The 24188-nt window shown below is 34.9% G+C and overlaps 1 long non-coding RNA gene across 1 annotated transcript in view; it reads right to left on the minus strand.

The window, feature by feature from the left end:
• The window catches only part of LOC132363687 (uncharacterized), a 220980-nt gene that overhangs the window by 31660 nt on the left and 165132 nt on the right, over window positions 1-24188 (minus strand). Inside the window, exon 5 of the long non-coding RNA XR_009502639.1 lies at window positions 12562-12700. This is a non-coding gene — a long non-coding RNA (uncharacterized LOC132363687). The remainder of the gene's footprint in view (window positions 1-12561; window positions 12701-24188) is intronic.

Raw genomic sequence — 24188 nt, forward strand, 5'->3', positions numbered from 1 at the left:
ATTGGTGTAAAATGTGATTTGATCTTTAAATGAGATTCAAGTAGTCAAAAAAAAACCCCTCAAAACTTCTATTCAAACATTCCAAATTTAGATAGAGATATAAGGTAAAACATGGAAATAGAAATTTGAAAGTATTTTAGACAATGACTAGGTTAATCATAGGTCTCAGGGTTTTTCTGTATTTCATTCTCTGGTACATATCTCACTCCAGAAAGTATTAATGTTTTCTCCCTCATTGCTTTAATTTCTCTCATATATGTGGCCTCTACTTTTTCACTCACTCTTCTGTACCCTTTATGTCATTGTAAAAGACAAACAAAATAACAAGCTGTACAATGGGACAAGCACATTGTTGAGATTCCTATGATTGGCAGCCTTGCTCATACTGTCACAAAGAGTGTGAACTTCATAAGACTATACTTTGAGAATTATCACCTCTAAGTGAGTGGTTTTGCTTAAATGATGTCTATTTGCCTGTCCTTTATTTTATTTTATTTATTTATTTTTTTAACATCTTTATTAGAGTATAATTGCTTTACTGCCTGTCTTTTAATTTGTTAACAGATTTTAAAACAAATTGTATGGTTAAAACTGTTTATGTTCTGATTTTGAAAAGCAATTAAATTATTGTTTTACTTCCTTATGCTTAGGTAACTTTTAAAATACTTGCTAAAATTAACAGACTTTAATAGAAAACAAATCACACCATTTATTTAGAAATTTTGTTAGATCATTACATATGTGTAAAACGAAATTTCAGCTTTCAGAAAAAGGTGAAAACTATACTTTATTCTTAGATATTAAAAAATGCAAATCAAAATAACAAAGAACAAATAGAACTAGAATGGAGACACCAACTTCATCTTATAAGGGAACTCAGTCCTCATTGTATTAGTGAAGAACTAGATCCTGATATGAGAAACAGAGTCTTGGAAAACAATAATATACACGGAAAACAGGGATTTAATTTTCTCTCTCAAACATACATATAATGTTCAAATGTAGTCATCCAGGGCTCCATAAGATCATCAGTGTGCCACGTTTCTTCTATTTTTCTGCTTCTGTATTCTGACAATTGGCTTATATATTAACTTTATTTTTTGTCATAGCAAATTACAACAAACGAAGTGGCTAAACAATACAAATCTTACAGTCCTGTAGGTCAGATATCCAACATGAGTCTTAGATAAAATCAAGGTGTCAGTGGGTTTGCATTTCTTACTGAGGCATTAGAAGAGAATCTGTTTCCTTGCCATTCTCAGCTTCTAGGGACCACCCACATTCTTTGACCCCCTTCCTCCATCTTCAGAGCCAGCCAAGCTAATATTGCCAGAGCAAAAAGGGAACCAAGTTCCAGTAGTCCATTGGTAAACATTTCTCTTCTGGATACCCACAGGGAGATGTCCTGAGATTTTAGATCAATTTCTTGAAGACACACAGACAGCCAGTCACTGCCTGAAGTTCAACAGCTATTTGTATTTTGTGGAAAAAAAAAAGTTTGTGAATATAGCATAGAAGAGTCTAAAGCGAAGTCCCCATAGTGAGATAATAATTTATAAAAATGGTGTCAATGCAGGTGTGGCTTACAAATATTTTTGAGAGGATTTACTTTCCAGCCATCTCACTGCATAAGTGCTACATGGTTTTCATTAATTTTAAACTGTGCTTCAAGTATCCTCTGACATGTTATTTGCCACTGACAAGACTCAGGGCTGTGGTAGAACATTCTCTGGATGATGTGTTTTATCATATGGGAACAGAAGTGGATTGCAGAGGCCCATCTCAGGGTCCATAACCCAAATCACACTTACAAAGTTTTTTTGTCATGTAAGCAACATATTCACAAGTTCTAAGGATTAGGACATGGACATCCTTGGGGACTATTATGGCTATTATTCTGCGGACATCTTATACCTTCCTTGGGTCATTTCATTATCACAAAAAAAGGTGCCACAATTTCAGTCACCATTTCCTTCTTCCCAGAAGAAGAGAAGATTTACAGGGAAATGGAAGTACTGACTGACTCACCACCTTTATAAGGAAGCTTCATTAGAAACCCACCCAGCCATTTCTTTTTTCCTTTTTTTTTTTTTTTTTCTCGTATAGAGCTGGTTATTTATTTATTCCAGGGCCCAACCAAGGTTTACATATTATATTGGTGGGGTTTTTTTGGACATCTTTATTGGAGTATAATAGTTTTACAATGTTGTGTTAGTTCCTGCTGTATAAAAAAGTGAATCAGTTATACGTATACATATATCCCCATATCCCCTCCCTCTTGAGCCTCCCTCCCACCCTCCCTATCCCACCCCTCTAGATGGTCACAAAGCACCAAGCTGATCTCCCTGTGCTATGCGGCTGCTTCCCACTAGCTATCTATTTTACATTTGGCAGTGTATATATGTCCATGCCACTCTCTCACTTCGTCCCACCTTACCCTTCCCCCTCCCCGTGTCCTCAAGTCCATTCTCTACATCTGCGTCTTTATTCCTGTCCTGTCCTGAGGTTCTTCAGAACGAATTTTTCCTTTTAGATTACATATATATGTGTTACCATACGGTATTTGTTTTTCTCTTTCTGAATTCACTCTGTAAGACAGACTCTAGGTCCAATCACCTCACTACACATAACTCAATTTTGTTTCATTATGGCTGAGTAATATTCCATTGTATATATGTGCCACCTCTTCTTTATTCAGTCATCTGTTGATGGACACTTAGGTTGCTTCCATGTCCTGGCTATTGTAAATAGAGCTGCAATGAACATTGTGGTACATGCCTCTTTTTGAATTATGGTTTTCTAACGGTATATGCCCAGTAGTGGGATTGCTGGGTCATATGGTAGTTCTATTTCTAGTTTTTGAAGGAACCTCCATACTGTTCTCCATAGTGGCTGTATCAATTTACATTCCCACCAACAGTGCAAGAGGGTTCCCTTTTCTCCACACCCTCTTCAGCATTTATTGTTTGTAGATATTTTGATGATGGCCATTCTGACAGTGTGAGATGATACCTCATTGTAGTTTTGATTTACATTTCTCTAACGATTAGTGATTTTGAGCATCCTTTCTTGTGTTTGTTGGCAATCTGTATATCTTCTTTGGAGAAATGTCTATTTATGTCTTCTGCTCACCTTTGGATTGGGTTTTTTGTTATTTTGATATTGAGCTGCATGAGCTGTTTATATATTTTGGAGATTAATCCCTTGTCAGTTGCTTTGTTTGCAAATACTTTTTTTCCCATTCTGAGGGTAGTCTTTTTGTCTTCCTTATGGTTTCCTTTGCTGTGCAAAAGGTTTTAAGTTTCATTAGATCCCATTTGTTTATTTTTGTTTTTGTTTCCATTTCTTTAGGACGTGGGTCAAAAAGAATCTTGCTGTGATTTATGTCATAAGAGTGTTCTGCGTATGTTTTCCTCTAAGAGTTTCATAGTGTCTGCCCTTACATTTAGGTCTTTAATCCATTTTGAGTTTATTTTTGTGTACGGTATTAAGGAGTGTTCTAATTTCGTTCTTTTACATGTAGCTGTGCAGTTTTCCCAGCACCACTTATTGAAGAGGTTGTCTTTTCTCCACTGTATATTATTGCCTCCTTTATCAAACATAAGGTGACCACAGGTGTGTGGGTTTATCTCTGGGCTTTCTATCCTGTTCCATTGGTCTATATTTCTGTTTTTGTGCCAGTATCACACTGTCTTGATTACTGTAGCTGTGTAGTATAGTCTGAAGTCAGGGAGCCTGATTCCTCCAGCTCTGTTTTTCTTTCTCAAGATTGTTTGGGCTATTTGGGGTCTTTTGTATTTCCATACAAATTGTGCAATTTTTTTATTCTAGTTCTGTAAAAAATGCCATTGGTAGTTTGATAGGGATTGCACTGAATCTGTAGATTGCTTTGGGTAGTATAGTCAATTTCACAATGTTGATTCTTCCAATCCAGAAACATGGTATATCTCTCCATCTGTTTGTATCATCTTTAATTTATTTCATCAGTGTCTTATAGTTTTCTGCATACAGGTCTTTTGTCTCCTTAGGTAGGTTTATTCCTAGGTATTTGATTCTTTTTGCTGCAATTGTAAATGGGAGTGTTTCCTTAATTTCTCTTTCAGATTTTTCATCATTAGTGTATAGGAATTTAAGAGATTTCTGTGCATTAATTTTGTATCCTGCTACTTTACCAAATTCATTGATTAGCTCTAGTAGTTTTCTGGTAGCATCTTTAGGATTCTTATGTATGGTATCATGTCATCTGCAAACACTGACAGTTTTACTTCTTCTTTTCCAATTTGGATTCCTTTATTTCTTTTTTATCTCTGATTGCTGTGGCTAAGAATTCCAAAACTATGTTGAATAATAGTGGTGAGAAGTGGGCAACCTTGTCTTCTTCCTTATCTTACTGAAAACTGTTTCAGTTTTTCACCATTGAGGATGATGTTGGCTGTGGGCTTGTTCTATATGGCCTTTATTATTTAGAGGTAATTCCCTCTATACCTACTTTCTGGAGGGTTTTTACCATAAATGGGTGTTGAATTTTACTGAAAGATTTTTCTCCATCTATTGAGATTGTCGTATGGTTTTTCTCCTTCAATTTGTTAATATAGTGTATCACACTGATTGATTTTCCTCTATTGAAGAATCCTTGCACTCCTGGGATATACCCCACTAGATCATGATTTATGATCCTTTTAATTTGCTGTTGGATTCAGTTTGCTAGTATTTAGTTGAGGATTTTTGCATCTATGTTCATCAGTGATATTGGCCTGTAGTTTTCTTTTTTTGTGACATCTTTGTCTGGTTTTGGTATCAGGGTGATGGTGGCCTCGTAGAATGAGTTCAGGAGTGTTCCTCCCTCTGTTATATTTTGGAAGAGTTTGAGATGGATAGGTGTTAGCTCTTCTCTAGTGAAGCCATCTGGTCCTGGGCTTTTGTTTGTTGGAAGATTTTTAATCACAATTTCACTTTCAGTGCTTGTGATTGGTCTGTTCATATTTTCTATTTCTTCCTGCTTCAGTCTCAGAAGGTTGTGCTTTTCTAAGAATTTGCCCATTTCTTCCAGGTTGTCCATTTTTTTGGCATATAGTTGCCTGTAGTAATCTCTTATGATCCTTTGTATTTCTGCAGAGTCAGTTGTTACTTCCCCTTTTTCATTTCTAATTCTATTGATTTGAGTCTTTTCCCTTTTTTTCTTGATGAGCCTGGCTAATGGTTTATCAATTTTGTTTATCTTCTCAAAGAGCCAGCTTTTACTTTTATTGATCTTTGCCATTGTGTCCTTCATTTCTTTTTCATTTATTTCTGATCTGATCTTTATGATTTCTTTCCTTCTGTTAACTTTGGGGTTTTTTTGTTCTTCTTTCTCTAATTGCTTTAGTTGTAAGGTTAGGTTGTTTATTTGGGATTTTTCTTGTTTCTTGAGGTAGGATGTATTGCTATAAACTTCCCACATAGAACTGCTTTTGCTGCATCCCATAGGTTTTGGGTCATTGTGTTTTCATTGTCATTTGTTTCTAGGTATTTTTTGATTTCCTCTTTGATTTCTTAAGTGATCTCTTGTTTATTTAGTCCTGTATTGTTTAGCCTCCATGTTATTGTATTTTTTACAGTTTTTTTTTCTGTAACTTATATCTAGTCTCACAGTGTTGTGGTCAGAAAAGATACTTGATACAATTAAATTTTCTTAAATTTACCGAGGCTCAATTTGTGACCCAAGATATGCTCTATCCTGGAGAATGTTCCATAAGCACTTGAGAAGAAAGTGTATTCTGTTGTTTTTGGATGGAATATCCTATAAATATCAATTAAGTTCATCTTGTTTAGCGTGTCATTTAGAGCTTGTGTTTCCTTATTTATTTTCACTTTGGATGATCTGTTCATAGGTAAAAGTGGGGTGTTAAAGTTCCCTCCTATTATTGTGTTACTGTCGATTTTCCCTTTTATGGTTGTTAGAATTTGCTGTATGTATTGAGGTACCCCTATGTTGGGGGCATAAATATTTACAACTGTTATATCTTCTACTTGGATTGATCCCTTGATCATTTTGTAGTGTCCTTCTTTATCTCTTCTCAGAGTCTTTATTTTAAAGTCTATTTTGTCTGATATGAGAATTGCTTTCTTTTGATTTCCGTTTGCATGGAATAACTTTTTCCATCCCCTCACTTTCAGTCTGTATGTGTCCCTAGGTCTGAAGTCGGTCTCTTATAGACAGCATATATACAGTTCTTGCTTTTGTATCCATTCAGCCAGTCTATGTCTTTTGGTTGGAGCATTTAATCCATTTACATTTAAGATAATTATTGATATGTATGTTCCTATTTCCATTTTCTTAATTGTTTTGGGTTTGTTATTGTGAGTCTTTTCTTTCCCTTGTGTTTCCTGCCTAGAGAACTTCCTGTAGCATTTGTTGTAAAGCTGATTTGTTTGTGCTGAATTCTCTTAAATTTTGCTTGTCTGTAAACCTTTTAATTTCTCCATCAAAGCTGAATGAGATCCTTGCTGTGTAGAGTAATGTTGGTTGTAGGTTTTTCCCTTTCATCACTTTAAATATGTCCTGCCACTCCCTTCCGGCTTGCAGAGTTTCTGCTGAAAGACCACCTGTTAACCTTAAGGGGATTCCCTTATATGTTACTTGTTGTTTTTCCCTTGCTGCTTTTAATATTTTTTCTTTGTATTTAATTTTTGATAGTTTGATTAATATGTGGCTTGGCGTGTTTCTCCTTGGATTTATCCTGTATGGCACTCTCTGTGCTTCCTGGACTTGATTGACTATTTCCTTTCCCATATTAGGGAAGTATTCAACTATAATCTCTTCAAATATTTTCTCAGTCCCTTTCTTTTTCTCTTCTTCTTCAGGGACCCCTATAATTCGATGTTGCTGTGTTTAATATTGTCCCAGAGGTCTCTGATACTGTCCTCAATTCTTTTCATTCTATTTTCTTTATTCTGCCCTGAAGTAGTTATTTCCACTATTTTATCTTTCAGGTCACTTATCCGTTCTTCTGCCTCAGTTATTCTGCTATTGATTCCTTCGAGAGACTTTTTAATTTCATTTATTGTGTTGTTCATCATTGTTTGTTTGCTCTTTAGTTCTTCTATGTCCTTGTTAAACATTTCTTGCTTTTTCTCCATTCTATTTCCAAGATTTTGGATCATCTTTACTGTCATTACTCTGAATTTTTTTTCAAGTAGACTGCCTATTTCCTCTTCATTTGTTTGGTGTGGTGGGTTTTTACTTTGCTCCTTCCTATGCTGCGTGTTTCTCTGTCTTCACATTTTGCCTAACTTATTGTGCTTGGCGTCTCCTTTTTGCAGGCTGCAGGTTCTTAGTTCCTGTTGTTTTGGTGTCTGCCCCCAGTGGGTAAATTTGGTTCAGTGGGTTGTGTAGGCTTCCTGGTGGAGGGGACTGGTGCCTGTGTTCTTGTGGATGAGGCTGGATCTTGTCCTTCTGGTGGGCAGGACCACGTCTTGTGGTGTGTTTTGGGGTGTCTGTGAACTTAGTATGATTTTAGGCAGCCTCTCTACTAATGGGTGGGGTTGTGTTCCTCTCTTGCTAGGTGTTTGGCATGGGGTGTCCAGCACTGGAGTGTGCTGGTCGTTGAGTGGAGCTGGGTCTTAGTTGAGATGAAGATCTCTGGGAGAGCTCTGGCCGATTGATATTACATGGGGCCAGAAATCTCTGTTGGTCCAATGTCCTGAACTCAGCTCTCCCACCTCAGAGGCTCAGGCCTGACACCAGGCCAGAGCACCAAGACCCTGTCAGCCACACCGCTTACAAGTAAATGAGTTGAATTCTCCAATCCAAAGGCACAGGGTGGCTGGCCTTCTGTGCTCCACTCGGTCCTTCAGCTGGGTGTTGTCCCCTGGGCTTGGTCAATATGGAGAGCCTGCTTTGTATCCAGGTCCATCTGTATTCCCTAGCATCTAGAAGAATCAGCTGATGCTCCCATCCTCCCCTATCCCTGCTGCAACTCGTCATGATCCTGGAGCTTCCGAGTTTCCACCCCTCATGCTCCCACTGAGCCATTTCCACCTTCATCTAATTGAAGTAGTTGCATGTCCAACTGGGTGTCACATGTGACCTAGCACACTCATCTATCATAATAAGAAGTCAATAAATTATTACCAAAATCCATAAATTAAGAAATAGCAAATTGGGAGATTGGGATTGACATATACTTTCTACTATATATAAAATAGATAACTGATAATAACCTACTGCATAGCACAGGGAACTGCACTCAATACTCTCTAATGACCTTTAATGAGAATAGAATGTATAAAAGAGTGGATATATGTATATGTATAACAGATTCCCTTTGCTCTATAGCAGAAACAAACACAACATTGTAAATCAACTATAATCCAATAAAAATTAATTTAAAAATAAAATAAAATAGAATAGAATACAAGTTAAAAAATTCTACAACCGTAAAAATTAAAAAAAAAAGAAATAGCAACTTTAGGGTAGAATATGGAAATATGGAGTTAAGTTCAATAAATAAATATCTATAGGAATTGCAAAGTTTTTTTGTCTTGTTTTTCTGCAGAATAGACCATATCGAAGGTCAGTGGGAAGAGACAGGAGGGAATTTCCTTGTCCTCATAAATCTTACAGCACTATACAACTTGTTAAAATGTATGCATGCATGCATACATTAATAACAAAATAAAATAAAAATCAGATTTGTTGACTAGCATTCATCATTTTAGTTTTTACTCTAGACTTTGTATAAAGATGGACCCTAGTATTTCATCATTATATATAAGTTCATCATTATATGTTAAGTTCAACAAGATCTTGTCCTCTGAACAGCTGCAGAAAAGCTTCCTTTGACTAAACAGTATATATCTTATTAATTTAAATGTTGGTGTTTAAAAAAAAAAATTATATCTCCACTCATTCTCCTATCACTTATACTAGATATACATATGTAACTTTTCAGTGTCTTAAATTAGAAGCTCTTAGGAAAACAAAAAGTATTTGTGCAGCTTTTTTTATCCAGAACCTCAGCAGATCTGCATTTAATAGATGTTAGAAAAGACATTCTATAGTAGAATTTCAAACTAGCATTCTTTGGCGATTGGAATATTGTACATTTTGATTAGCTAAGTTTTTCAATTTCCAAACATTTCTCTTTAAGAGGAGAACTAGTTTAAAATGTTTTCCATGTATTCTCACATACATTAAATATTAAACTAGAAAAATGAGACAGACTTTAGAATGATTCTTTCTGTATTTGAATATCCTGCATTTTATAACATGATCGCTGAACTTAGTTTTCTTAAAGCACCATTGTTCCTTTACCATTTATTCAACATTCTCCCTTTTGCTCAGAAAAAAAGAAACTCAATTTCTGTGATGCTGAATGGAATTTTTGACAATTTAATAAAGAAACCTCAAGAGTGCAGAGGGTAAGCAAAGAGAAGTTTTTTCCTCATATCAGGAAGTAGCACTGAAGTGGTAAATATACGGTTTTATTTCTGTTCTTGGTATTATATCCTGGCCTGCCTGCCCCTAGTTTTAAACTGGAAAGCACCTCAGAGAATTCTCTGAACAATAACTATTTTTTTCCATTTTCTTATGATTTGCTACCTCTATTAGATGGGAGTAGCAGGCACTCACAGGTAGTTCAGATTGAAGGAGGATCTATGCTTCCTCCCATCCACTTTCTTACTGTTCTCCATGTTCCCCTCCCCACCTCTGGCCAGCCAGAGGAATGTATTATAACCTATATACTCACAAAGGAATTTCTGGCTGTATTGTGTTGAATTGTGAAAACATATACATGAGACATGACCCTAGATAGGCAGGGGTAGCAGCACACCTTGGGCCTGTGCTTTTCTATGATTCTATTTAAAATCATCTAAAGTATCTATTTCTCTGAGGGAAGAAAAAGGTGATGTGTATCACTAAGTGATATATCCAAGCTGGACCCAATTACCTAAGAAAATCCTGGATGTGATCAAAAATAATACTTCTCTCTCCTTATACATTACATTGTGACTGTCCAAACACAAAATAATGATAGTAATAGTAATATTTTGCTAAAGGACAAGAATGATTCTAGGACAGTATTTGATTTTTAAAAATGAAAAACAGTGCTTAAAAACATTGGAATTAAAGTAAATCTGTAATTCTCAACTGAGGTGATTTTGCTCCCTGGGGACACTTGGTAATGTCTGGAGACAATTTTGGTTGTCACAGTTAGGGGGTTCTACTGGCATCTAGTAAGTAAAGGCCAGAGATGCTGCTAAACATCCTACAAAACACAAAATAACTTCAACATTACAAAAAATTTACTGGCTTAAATGTTAATAGTGCCAGGATAAAGAAACCCTAGGTAAGTGTTACTAAAGACTGCATGTTTGTGTCTCCCTCGATTGTATATGTTGAAGCCTAATCCCCATTGGATGGTGTTTGGAGGTGGGGCCTTCCGGAGGTGATTAGGTCTTAAGAATGAGCTCTCATGAATGAGTGCCTTCATAAAGGAGGCCCTAGAGAGCTCCCTGCCCTCTTCTACCACATAAGGTTAGCAAAAAGACAGCTGTCTGTGAATGAGAAAACAAGTCCTCACCAGACACAAAATCTGCCAGTGCTTTGATCACGGATTCCCCGGTCTCCAGATCTATGAGAAATAAATTTTTGGTGTTTATAAGCTACCCAGTTTATGGTATTCTGTTATAGCAACCTGAACAAACTAAGACAGATGTTAATTTTAAAATCTATTTATTGCAGGAGGCAATGATAAAACTAAAAGAATAAGAAAAATATAGTACATTATTTTGGATCTTAAAATGAGATAACTATGATATGCCATATTATACATTCAAAGCAGGCAAGAAATATACCAAATGGAGTACACCTTCTAGAAGCAGATGCAGGTCATTTCAACACTCTCAGCCCTTTCAGTAACTAATAAGTTTAGCTTCTATTGCAGTTCTGATATTTCTAAGTTTTCTTAGAAATTTTATATGTAGAGGGCAAAGAACTCTATGGGAAACATTGTCCCTTATATAGCAGTAGTGTTATCTTCTGCCTCTAGCTGAAATTGATCTTTTCTAACAACTGTGTTTTAAGTATCTTTCCTGCTCAAATGTTACCTTCTCGCTAAGGGCTTCCTATACTCCCCAGGAGAGAATTAGCCACTTTCTCCCTGGTGCTGCAAGGATACTTAGTGCACATCTCAGTTACAACTCTTTTCACATAGTAAGTATTTTAAAAACTTGCTTATCATTTTCCCAAAGCCCGAAGTCTGGAGTTCATCCAAGATTGAGATCACATCTTATTTTTCTTAAAACTAAGCATAGTGCTTGGAACATAGTGGATGCTTAATAAATATTGATGGAATGAATGAATGAGAATGAGTACGTAATTTGGGTTGTAAGATTCAGAAGATCTTAACTTGAACTTTTAGATGCAATGAATGGAATGTGAATAAAAGCCTCATCCACCCAAACTTTGCCTAAACATATAAAACACATCACAAGTTACACTCTCTTCAGACTTTAGTATCAGAGACTTGCAGACTGCACAGTGTTTGAGTGGGCAAGGCATATAGCTCCAGAGACCATCAAATACCATTGTGCATTCAGTGACGGAATGGAAGAAAGGAGGGAAGATGGGAAAAACAACAGTTCCCAAAAAGCCACTGGGCATATAACCATACATCATTCTCCACTTTCCACCCCCAGATGCTATCCTAGTGAAACAGGCTTCAAAGCAGAGAACAACTTGAGACTGAACTCTTTTTTTTACCCCAAAAAAGAGACTGAAGTATTACCTTAAAAATTGTTGAAATCAGTGGACTTCAAGCAGAAGTACATGTATCCCAGTGGTTCACATAAGCAACAGATAGTTTTAACAAAATCAATTCTGTGTACTCAAATTCTGTATGTTCTCTTTCTGAAAGTGAGGTGCCAGGCCTTTGACCTTCCCATTTCCATACTCATAATAGCACTGTTTCTACTTTACAAAAGAGAGACATACATCTCACTCAACTAGAATTTTATTGGTGTAAATAAGGTGTACTTGAGGGTATTATTACCTAAAGGAGGATAAAACCTGCCAGAGAATGAAACAAAATGTCAATTTGAAATACTAGTCTTTGTACAGCCTCCTTGGATTAAGGCACTATAATCCTATGTTAGAATTTCATGCCTTTTCCTAGCTGACACATATTTTGGTTGGGGGTGAAGTGCAGCATTAGAAATGAGGAAGGGATCTTCTGAGTTCAGATATACTGTAGAACAGAGTGAAGACAACTTTTATTTTGTATCATTTACTTTTACTTCCTCTATGACTTACAAAGACTATATCCCTCTTGAGAGAGAATCCTGTGAGAGCAATGCATAGATAGATTCCATATGAAATATTAAAAGTGCCACAATCTTATTTCACTGGGAAAAAAAAAAAATCTCATTGCAAAACCCGTCTTTATTAACTCTCTCTCTTAGATTCACAATGATTAAGATGTGTAGGAAGCAAACTGTGAAATGCCTATCTTATTGCAAGTCACACCCTCATAACATTTTGACAATTCCCAGTAAAGCTTGGTGATGACCCTCACTTACCCTTGTTGACATCTGTGTGTTCATTGCATATTGCATGATTCTAAATTAACTTTCAAAACACCAGTGTCTCATATTCAGGTGAAAGAAATAAATCCAGACTAAGGTGATATTTTGGTTTCTCCTGGTCCTTTACTTAGACCTACAAGAAGAATATATTTTTATTAACTTTTGCCCCCAAATATTTGAATACTAGAAATCCATATTCAGCTTTTACTTAGGTTACTTTGCACATTTCTATCATATTTTAACACATTTATATTATGTTACAAGGATATATTCTGGATTCTACTGTAAATAATATACTTAGTAACAATAATTAATATACATTTTAGTTCTATTCTTCTAAATTGTCTAATAATTCTTTCTCTCTCTCTCCTCCCCCCTCTCTCTAGTCTTAATTTTTACAAAGTCAATTAAAACTTTCTTCTGAAAAGAAAAACATCTATTTATGTATGGGCATAGGATAAAATGTTCCCAAAATGCAATCAAATGTGTAATGCCCTGAACGTTAGAACAACAGTTTCATATAATTTGGATTAATTTTTCCCACAGAGGTGTTGAAATGATGTTCTAAATCTTCTTTCAATCCCTTATTCCAATCTCCCAAAACTACCACAACTCTAAAGATTGTTTATTTTTTCTGTCCTACTGTCATCAATGAATCAAAATGGCACTCTATCTGTTCTTTACATTCATATGAAGAAGAAGAAATGTTTTGAGTCATAGTATGGTTAAAAGTATCATTTAGACCTGGTAAAAAATATTAAGGACATTCAAGTTCTGTGTGAAGTTTGACTAATTTCTGAATGAAAAATTCTTTCTCCTTGAAACCTAGAAAAGTACAAGTGTCTGCTTATTAGTTAAGGACCTAATATAAAGTCACAGGAGAATCATCTTATATATAAATACAGTAGTTAATTAGAGTCACATAGAGAGCAACCTCTTAAAAAGAGAAAGAAAAAAAAAGAAAGAAAAATGAACTCTGTACTGAGAAAATAAAATGCCTGAATATACTCAAAAAAAAAGAATAATAGGAACAACAATAAACCTCTGAAGTACAATGTAGTGCATTTGAAAAGTGACATAGGAGGAATTGCATCCATGAGAAGGTATATCCATGAAGAAAGAGGGTGAATTGAAGTGAGGTATATTCCAGGTAAATATTATGTATAAATTTTTTTACAATTGACTCACTGATATGTTTTCCTCTGCGATTTAAAATTAACCAAATAACATAAATGAGGGAAAAGCAAAAACTGAGTAAAGTGAAAAATGAATTTGTTTATAAATTGTGGAACTTATTCTCTTTGATGGATGAACAATGCATTTATGTAAAATGTGAGCATGCATTGAATACAGTGATTAACAGCTCTGCTTCTGAGACCAGACAAACCTAGTTTCCTTATACCACGAAGTCTTTATTTCCTATTTTTAATGTGAGGCTGGTAGATTTATTGAAAGAAATAATATTCGACACATAAAGAGCTTATCTCAGTGTCTGGTACAGAGGAAGTCTTTCAAAGTTAGATGTGCTATAGGTAGAGACATAAATTCCAGGGTCTTCCTTGAAAGATGATTTTTACTGGGGAGATGATCTGAATATGTTCATGTTTGTAGTGAGAGAAATAGTTAAGGTAATTTTTGAAAAGAATTTATTCTAGTTCTACAACTGCATGACCACATTTTCATAGAATCAGAAGTTCTGCATATGGAGAATATGACTAGATATAGATTACAAACTACTTAAAGTCAGTTTTTCATTCTCTTACACAAACCATTTTATACTGGTATATGCTCAAGGAGGATAATAAAAATGTTAACTCAATATGTAGATCAATGATCTTACATATCTAAACACAGATTGTTATTTCTATTAATCCATCACTCAATTCACAGATTTCTTTTCTACCTATCAGGACAGCAACCCCTGTCATGTCAAAGATAGCATCTCAGCACTAAAACCAGCACAAACACAAGACGTATTGTGCACAGAAATTGTGCACTGCTAAGATGAAGACATTATAATGAGAGCAAAGTAATGAGCAGAATAACAATTTGCCTACAGAAGACAAATTTTCTTCCTTAGAAGGAATGCCTACAGAGAATACCAACAAGAAAACTAATATTTCAAACTGCTCGTCTGGGATATATTTTCTTATTAAGCAATGCATTTCTTATTGTGATGAAAAGGAAAATGGATTCATGGCTAATGCTGATAAGTTAACAGAGATAATGTGTTTCAATAAACATTAATTTATCATTGCATTGTTAAGAAACAAAAGGAAATAAAATAATAAAGAAAGAAGGAATGCGTTGGAGCAGAACAGTATAACCTATCTATGAAAAACAAAATAAAACAAGGTAGTTGGCAATCAATTAAGAAGAAAAATATTTAAAATTAAATTCTTTAATTTTGAGACAAAACCCAAAGTTTTATTTCGTCATTGAATTAAAGTGACCATAATTTAAGTAAAACTTGGAAACAACGTCCATCCAAAAAAGAATAAATGAGATTATCAGGTACAACTTAGTAGCATATTGAAAACCTAATTTGTGAGTGGAAATTCTTATTATTCAAGAAGTTTTTTCCAAATAAACTTATTAGCTTTCAGTTAGCTGACCACTGTAGACGTCTTCAAATATCCAATGAAGTAATCCGTCATCCTTTTGAAATGGAAAAGAGTTTAAGAATATTATCAATAACGTTGTTAAGTTATAGGCTACTTTATGAAACTCAAAACAAAGGACAAAAAATAGACTTATAGTAATTCTAAACTAGGGTCTTGAATATGTTTCTTGGATAATTGTTTCATAACAAAACAAAATATTAACTTAACTGCCATATTTGCTGGTAATTCAATTCTTGCCTTTCCACACTGTGTGGAAAGTATACTTTTTTAAAAATGAAAATCTTACTAATACCAAAAATCACTTTTCAATTAAAAGTCTTCACCCAAAAAGAATTTGGAAAAATAAAAATATTTATAGGGTGGAGTGGTGTGTGGAAAACCCTAGACTCAGTCATTTTATACATTGTTTTGTGTGAAGCTTCACTTTAAAGTCATGTAATGACATTCTTAAGAAAATCCCTGGGTGATCAAAGACAACATAAACAAAGATGACTTGATTATCTTTAATGTCTCATAGTTTTGACTGTGCTTTTTTATTTCTGAGGTACATTAAAAAAAAACTACAATTATAAATGAGATAGAAAAAAGAAAGAGACAGGTTTTAAAAGGGGAAGGGATGGATCCAAGGGTAGGACAGTCTGTCACAGCAACAACAACCAAGAAAGGAAAATTTCCATAAAGGAAATAGTCCCACATGAATAAAAGAAGATTAGCTTTATACAAATGGCATGTACACACCAACTTCATTTCAAGGATGATTTTGCTTTGTGGAAACCAAATTGCTGATCACAACATGAATGAGGTGCTGTAACTATGTCACACAATATTTGAGTTTGGCATATCTATTTAGTATAAATACTACAAAAATTCAATTCTCATACCAATTTTCCCTATCTGAAAAACCGCAACCTATGTAGCTTTGACTTGTCCACGTATATTCTTTATACATTAAATTCTCCTTTTTTTATTTTTCATTTGCTTCTGAATATAAAGTAGTACAACTTGACACTAATGGATCCAAACAATACTAGGTTATTTAGCAGTAACCTAGATTATCTGGAACATGTTAATATCAAATTTTATATCATTATCAAAAATTGTTTTGCTTCATCACATTTTAAATATGAAATGTAATTAACATAGCATAAAATTCACCCCTTTAAACAATACTCCAGTTGCTTTTAGTATATTTGTGGGGTTATGCAACCATCACCAGTAATTATTTCAGAACATTTTCATCACCCCAAAAAGAAATCCTATACCTGTTAGCAGTCTCTCCCATTTTCCCTCTCCCCTCAGCCAATGGAAACCACTAATCTACTTTCTGTCTCTATGAATTTGCTTTTTCTGAACATTTCATATAGGTGAGATTATACAATAAATTATCATCAAAGTATGATCACAAAATTTAAAAACCTAGGGAATCTGCATACCCTTGAGAATATGACAGTAGAGCACAATTAAATGTTTATATAGAATAATACTGGTAGGCAGAGAAATGTGATGGAGGAAGATTCGTAGAAAAGATTATTGGACATAATATCTTATAATGATGCCTCTTAAAAATATTTAAGTCCCAACTCTTACTAAATCAAAATCTCCAAGAAGAAAGCCTGAGCATCTGTATTTTTGAAAAGTGTTTCTGGGAATTATGATATTTAACCAGGTTTTGGAACTATTGCAATAGGCCATATTTTGATTCATTTCTAATGAAAGCTATTTCTAGCCATTGATTGAATCAATGACACATTTGCAGGTATTTAAGCCATTGAATTATTCTGTTTTGAAGAAAAGAAAAATATATAAATAAAGGATTCAGTAACAATCACATTCTATGCTAATGTTTTCATAATCTTTTAGCTTCTTTATGCAGTGATTAATTGCTTAATTGTGTTTCTTAGACATCTACAGATGTGCATAATTTAAAATTTTTGAAATGAAAATTAGATTCATATTTATTTAGGTTTCTTTGTTCTTACCTTCATTTGTTTTGCATAAACAATGCTACACTTACTCATCCAAATCAATGCAAACAGAGAAATTATGCTCCTGCAAATTATTTCATTTATACTTTTAAATAGAATCATAATCACCAGAAGAAAATATTTACTTGATAGTTCGTCATGAACATTTTACATATAATTTATTTCTTTACATAAAAAAGTGATCAATATTGAATTGAAGATATGATAAAAGATCAATACAGTTTCATTTCCAATGAGTGAGTACAATGTACCAATAAGTATACTTTATTCTATGTTCCCTTCACAAATATTTTTCCATCAGTATCTGCTTCAAACTTATCTCAGTAACTAAATGCTTCCATTTATTTTAAAGTGTAATTTCTTTTTTAATCCATCGCTTCATATTTAACCTCCCTAATACAAGATTTGGTAAATTGAGTTACCAGAAGGTTATGAATGGTGCATAATATTTATTGTTAAAATAGAAATGCTGGCATGAAACTACTTGAATGATGTGGTAAAATCAGAAACTTTCCCCATAAAAACAGATTAAAATATGTGCTGCACATGTGATATTTATATGTGGAAGGCAAGGGAGGAAGCAAGAAGGGCAGTGGTTGTATTTAGATAAGGCATGAAGATAGGGAGGGAAAATTAAGAGTTTTAAAGCAACTTAACTTTGAGATTGAGTCTTCATCAAAAATATAATTCCAGATGAAGTTCTGTCTCAGAGCTGGCCTTAAACATCCAAATGTATCAAAGAGCGTATAACTTCCATAGGTTTCTTAACCACTTCAGCAATTTTCAGGGGGAAAATATACTGCCCAAAGCCAATTCTTTGTAAATTTTTTACTCTAATATTAGATGATGTGGTGTACTCCATTCCTAAAACATTTTAAGTGTCTTGATTCTCCTTAATTGATTACTATTTACTCCTATAAAATTCTGATTTTTAACATCCCTACTTCCTGTTATTTCCTGGGCAATCTTTACAACTGAGGTTGGTAGGGAGAATGCTACATCAGTATATGGAACTAAAAAAAAGATTGGGTCAATGATATTGCAATTCATTGAGGAAATCCTAAGTTTGCATCTGAATTTAAAAATAGACGATCTTTCTTCACTGACTTACTTTTAGTTTCAGAGTTAGTTTACTGGTTTTTGGGGTTTTTTTAAATTAACTTTCTATTAGCTCTGCTTCTAATTCCTCAGTTATAGATTTCTTTTTCTCAAGGCAAAGTAGATAATATTTTGTAAAACATTTAAGACATTAATAAGGGGTCTTTAGGTTAATCCTTTCATAAGGTGAGGAATAGTTTCCATTGAAATTAATCACCAGTCTTCTAAGTTAATCAGTTTTACTATTTCAGGTTTTCATATGCAGAATTTATTCCATCAATTACATATACTCTTAGAATTTTTCCTTTTTTTTTTTGTTCTCTCATCTGTCTCTTGCTCTCTTGCTTCACTCTGTCTTCCTTTGATCTTACTGATACTTTGCATTTTTGAACACTGTTAAATAGCTGATTAGCCACTTTTGTTACTTCTAATCTGAATACATCCAAAATAAAATTTCTCCAATTTTTCCGAGGTTATAATCCACACGTGTACTTATAGAATGTACCATATACCTCTGGCTTTTTATTGTCAGACCAATATTCATGTCTTAAAATAAAACCTGCATTGTGGTGTCAAATTGTGCCAACATGATATTTTCACTAGATAAGCCTCAAGCAAGATTGTGTTCTGGAGCTCAATTGCTTGGGTATCTTAATAATCTTTTTCTTTTTATATCTATATCCAAATTATTAAATGATTTAGAACTTATCAGAGTTTATCTTAAACTCTAGTAAATCATGCAATACAGCAATAATGTTTGATTTGAAAACATAAATGTGTGTATTCAAATGACACACATGACCCAGATCTGAGGACTGGATTCTGATCAAGTCAGTACAAAAGCAAATATAATTCTCCAGCCAGAAACATGGTTCTTGTGCTGGATTCCTCTTTTTTGCCCCTTATTCTGATACATGGAAGATTCTAGTTTTCTCTCTTCTCCCATAAGGAATTTATTGGCTGTCTGCGTAAAACATGTTGCTCTCGTTCTGACAAGGTGAAAGCATTAGTGCTCTACATAGTGATATTGCCACCACCACCCTTCCTCGCTGTTGCCTGTTTACTTTTTGCTCCTAAACTACAGAAATAGAAAGTGACTTAAGTTTTACTTTTCTCCTCTGGAGTCATGATGAATAATCATAAGGAGGAGCCAATATGTTTTAAAAATCCAAAGGATAATGACTGTTGTATTCATTTTCTCAAAACAGATGCCCCCTAGAAAGCATATTTCATTTTTGAAACTTTAAAAAGTATTACCCAGCATGAGATTGGATGGATTCATAATTTATAAGTCACAAACTTACAAGTTCAGAATAAACCGTTAATATTTATAAGATGCTATAGTGCCTCTTACCTAGATTAATATATACTGAAACTGCATTTCTTTCTGAAACTGAAACATAATTCATTTTACAAATGACTGAGAACAAAAAAGATATAATAATTCCACAGTAACAAGGGGAACGATGAGTGCCATTTTGGAACCCTGACTCTAGCTTATTGGCACCAGGACCTGGCCCTACCCACCAGCCTGTCAGCACCATTACTGGAACACGTCAGGCCAAGCAACTAGGTAGGCAGAGACATAGCCCCAACCACCAGCAGGCTTGCTGTCTTCAGAACCCCTGAGCTCACAGCCACCCCAGGACTCAGTCCTGTCCAGCAAAGGGACCAGGACCCAGATCCATTCACCAGCAGTTCAACAAACCAACTCCAGGACATAAAGGGCCCTGCAGTCAGAGATCCTGGGAACCAGCTCCACCCACCAGTTAGTCAGCAGTAGCCCCAGGATGCCCTGGCCCTCATCCCTGCATACTGGCAGGCCAAAATCAGCTCTGGGACTCCTGGCCCCTGCAGACAGAGGTATCAGGACATGGCTTTACCCACCAGCAGGCAGATCCTGGCCCCAGATCTCTGGGGCTCCACAGACTTCTCTGTCAGAACCCAGTCCACCCACCAGCAGACCAGCACCAGCCCCAGGAACCCTAAGCCCCAGACCCACCTACCAGTAGGCCAACACTAGATCCAGGAAACATCCACTCTGGAGCCTAGCTCTACCCACCAGTGGGCAAGCATTAACACTGGGACCTCCTGGGGCTCTGTAGCCAGCTGCCTTGTGACACTGTCCTGTCCAAGAGTAGCCATCAGCCTCCACACAAGACAGGGTCTGGCAACCAACTGGACCAGGGGCCAGCCACACCTAGAAGACTGCCCACAGTAGTCAGCCCATCACAACAGAAAGGCCTATGCAGCACACATAGGGGTCACTCTCAGAGCAAATAGATCTGGTGACTGAGGGAGTGTGCTGCTGGGACACATAAGACATCTCCTACAAAGAGGTACGGCTTCAAGTTTGGGAAACATAAATAAACTACCAAATTCATAGGAGTAAAAACAGCTAATTAGCAAAATGAGGCAACAAGGTAATATGTTCCAAACAAAGGAAGAAGATAAAACCCCAGTAGAAGAACTAAGTGAAGTGGAGATAAATAATCTACCACATAAAAAGTTCAAGGTAATGATCATAAAGATGCTCAAAGAACTTGGGAGAAGAGTGGATGAACACAGTGAGAACTTTAACAAAGGGTTAGAAAAAAAAAAAAGAAACAGAGCTGAAGAATACAATAACTGAATTTTCTTTAAAATAAAAGACAATAGAAGGAATCAACAGTAGATGAGATGCAGAGGAATGGATCAGCAAGCTGGAAGACAGAGTAATGGAAATCACTTAAGGTGAACAGAAAAAAGAAAAGAAAAAAGAATAAAAAGAAATTAGCAGAGAGCAGAAGCAAGAAGAACTACAGTTCTGCAGCCTGTGGAAGGAAAACCACATTCACATAAAGACTGACAAAATGAAAAGGGAGAGGACTTTGTACCAGATGAAGGAACAAGATAAAACCCAAGAAACACAACTAAATGAAGTGGAGATAGGCAACTTCTAGAAAAAATATTCAGAATAATGATAGTGAAGATGATCCAGGACCTCAGAAAAAGAATGGAGGCAAAGATCAAGAAGATGCAAGAAATGTTTAACAAAGTCCTAGAAGAATTAAAGAACAAACAGAGATGAACAATACAATAACTGAAATGAAAAATACACCAGAAGGAATCAATAGCAGAATAACGGAGGCAGAACAGATAAGTGACCTGGAAGAAAGAATGGTGGAATTCACTGCCATGGAACAGAATAAAGAAAAAAGAATGAAAAGAAACAAAGACAGCTTAAGAGACGTCTGGGACAACATTAAACGTAACAACATTCATATTATAGGGGTCCCAGACGGAGAAGAGAGAGAGAAAGGACCTAAGAAAATATTTGAAGAGATTATAGTTGAAAATTTCCCTAACATGGGAAAGGAAATAGCCACCAAAGTCCAAGAAGTACAGAAAGTCCCAAGCAGGATAAACCCAAGGAGAAACATGCCAAGACATATAGTAATCAAACTGACAAAAATTAAAGACAAAGAAAAATTATTGAAAACAACAAGAGAAAAACAACAACAACAACAAAAATACAATGGAACTCCCAAAAGGTTCACAGCTGATTTCTCAGCAGAAACTCTTCAAGCCAGAAGGGAGTGGCATGATATATTTAAAGTGACTTAAGAGAAGAACCTACAACCAAGAATATTCTACCCAGCAAGGCTTTCATTCAGACTTGAGGGAAAGATTAAAAGTTATACAGACAAGCAAAAGCTAAAGGAGTATAGCACCACCAAACCAACTTTACAAGAAATGTTAAAGGGACTCTTCCAAGTGAAAATGAAAAGGCCACAACTAAAAACATGAAAATGACAAAAGGAAAAATCTCAGTCGTAAAGGCAAATATAAACTAAAGGTAGTAAATCAATCATGTATAAAGTTAGTAGGAAGATTAAATTACAGAAGCAAAAAAATCATCTATTTTCATAATAAGTAAAGAGATACACACAACAATAAGATGTAAATATGATGTCCAAAACAGTAAATGTGAGGGGTGGAGGAGTAAAAATGCAGGGTTGTAAAAATGCATTTTAACTTAAGATATCCACAAATGAAAATAATCACATATATATAGATTGCTATATATAAACCTCAGGATAACCACAAACCGAAAACCTATAATAGATACATACACAAAAAAGGGAAAGGAATCCAAACATAACATTAAGAATAGTCAATAAATCACAAGAGAATAGAAAAAAAGAAGAAGAAAGGAACGAAAAGAACTATATGACCTATCTTAAAACAATTAACAAAATGGCATTGAGTGCATAACTATCAATAATTACTTCAAATGTAAATGAACTAAATGCTCCAATCAAAAGACAGAGTGGTTGAATGGATAAGAACATAAATGAAACTGGTATATATGCTTCTTACAAGAGACTCACATCAGATCTAAAGACACACTCAGACTGAAAGTGAGGGGATGGAAAAATTTATTCCATGCAAATGGAAATGAAAAGAAAGTCAGAGTAGCAATACTTATATCAGACAAAATAGACTTTAAAGCAAAGACTGTACTAAGAAACAAAGAATGACATTATATAATGATAAAGGGATCTACCTAAGAAGAAGATATAACAATTATAAATATATATGAGACCAACATCTGAGCACCTGCATACATAAAGAAGTATTAATAAACATAAAGAGAAATTGACATTGACATTACCACAAAAATAGTAGGGGACATTATCACACCACTTACATCAATAAACAGATCATTCAGACATAATGTCATAAGGAAACAGTGGCCTTAAATGACACATTAGACTAAATTGACTTAATAGATATATGTATAGAACATTCCATCCAAAAGCAGAAAAATACATATTCTTTTCAAGTGCACATGGAACATTCTCCAGGATAAATCACATACTAGGACACAAAACAAGTCTTAGTAAATTTAAGAAACTTGAAATTATATCAAGCATCTTTTTCAACCACACTGTTATGAGACTAGAAATCAACTACAAGAAAAAGGAATGCCAAAAACACAAACATGTGGAGGCTAACTAATATGCTACTAAATAACCAATGGATCACAGAAGAAATTAAAAAAAGAAATAAAAAAATATCTGGGGACAAATGAAAATGAGAACACAACAATCCAAAATCTATGGAATGCAGCAAAAGCAGTTCTAAGAGGGAAGTTTACAGTGATACAAGTTTACCTCAGGAAACAAGAAAAATCTCAAATAAACAACCTAACCTAACACCCAAAGCACCTAGAAAGAACAAACAAAACCCAAAGTCGCTAGAAAGAAAGAAATCATAAAAATTAGAGCAGAAATAAATGAAATAGAGACTACAAAAGCAATAGAAAAGATCAATGAAACTAAGAGCTAGTTCTCTGAAAAGATAAAATTGATAAACCAGGATCTTCAAGAGAAAAAGAGACAAGGCACAAATCAAGTGAAAAAGAGGATGTTACAATTGATAGATATCACAGAAATACAAAGGATCATAAGAGATTACTTCAAACTCTATAAACCAATAAAATGGGCAGCCTAGAAGAAATGAACAAATTCCTAGAAATGTTCAATCTCTCAAGAGTGAACCAGGAAAAAATAGAAAATATGAACAGACCAATTACCAGCAATGAAATTTAATCAGTAATTAAAGAAAAAAAGCCTCCCAACAAACAAAAGTGTAGGACTAGATGGCTTTACAGGTGAATTCTACCAAACATTTAGGGAAGAATCAACACCTATCCTTCTCAAATTATTCCCAAAAAATTTCAGAGCAAGGAACACTTCTGAACTCATTCTTTGAGGCTAGCATTACGCTGAGGCCAAAATCAAACAAAGATATCCCACAGAGAAAGAAAATTACAAGCCACTATCACTGATGAACATAGATGCAAAAATCCTCCACAAAATATTAGCAAACCAAATCCAGCAATACATTAAAAGGATAATTCACCATG

This window comes from Balaenoptera ricei, chromosome 3 (assembly GCF_028023285.1).
Source record: "Balaenoptera ricei isolate mBalRic1 chromosome 3, mBalRic1.hap2, whole genome shotgun sequence".
Lineage (NCBI taxonomy): Eukaryota > Metazoa > Chordata > Mammalia > Artiodactyla > Balaenopteridae > Balaenoptera > Balaenoptera ricei.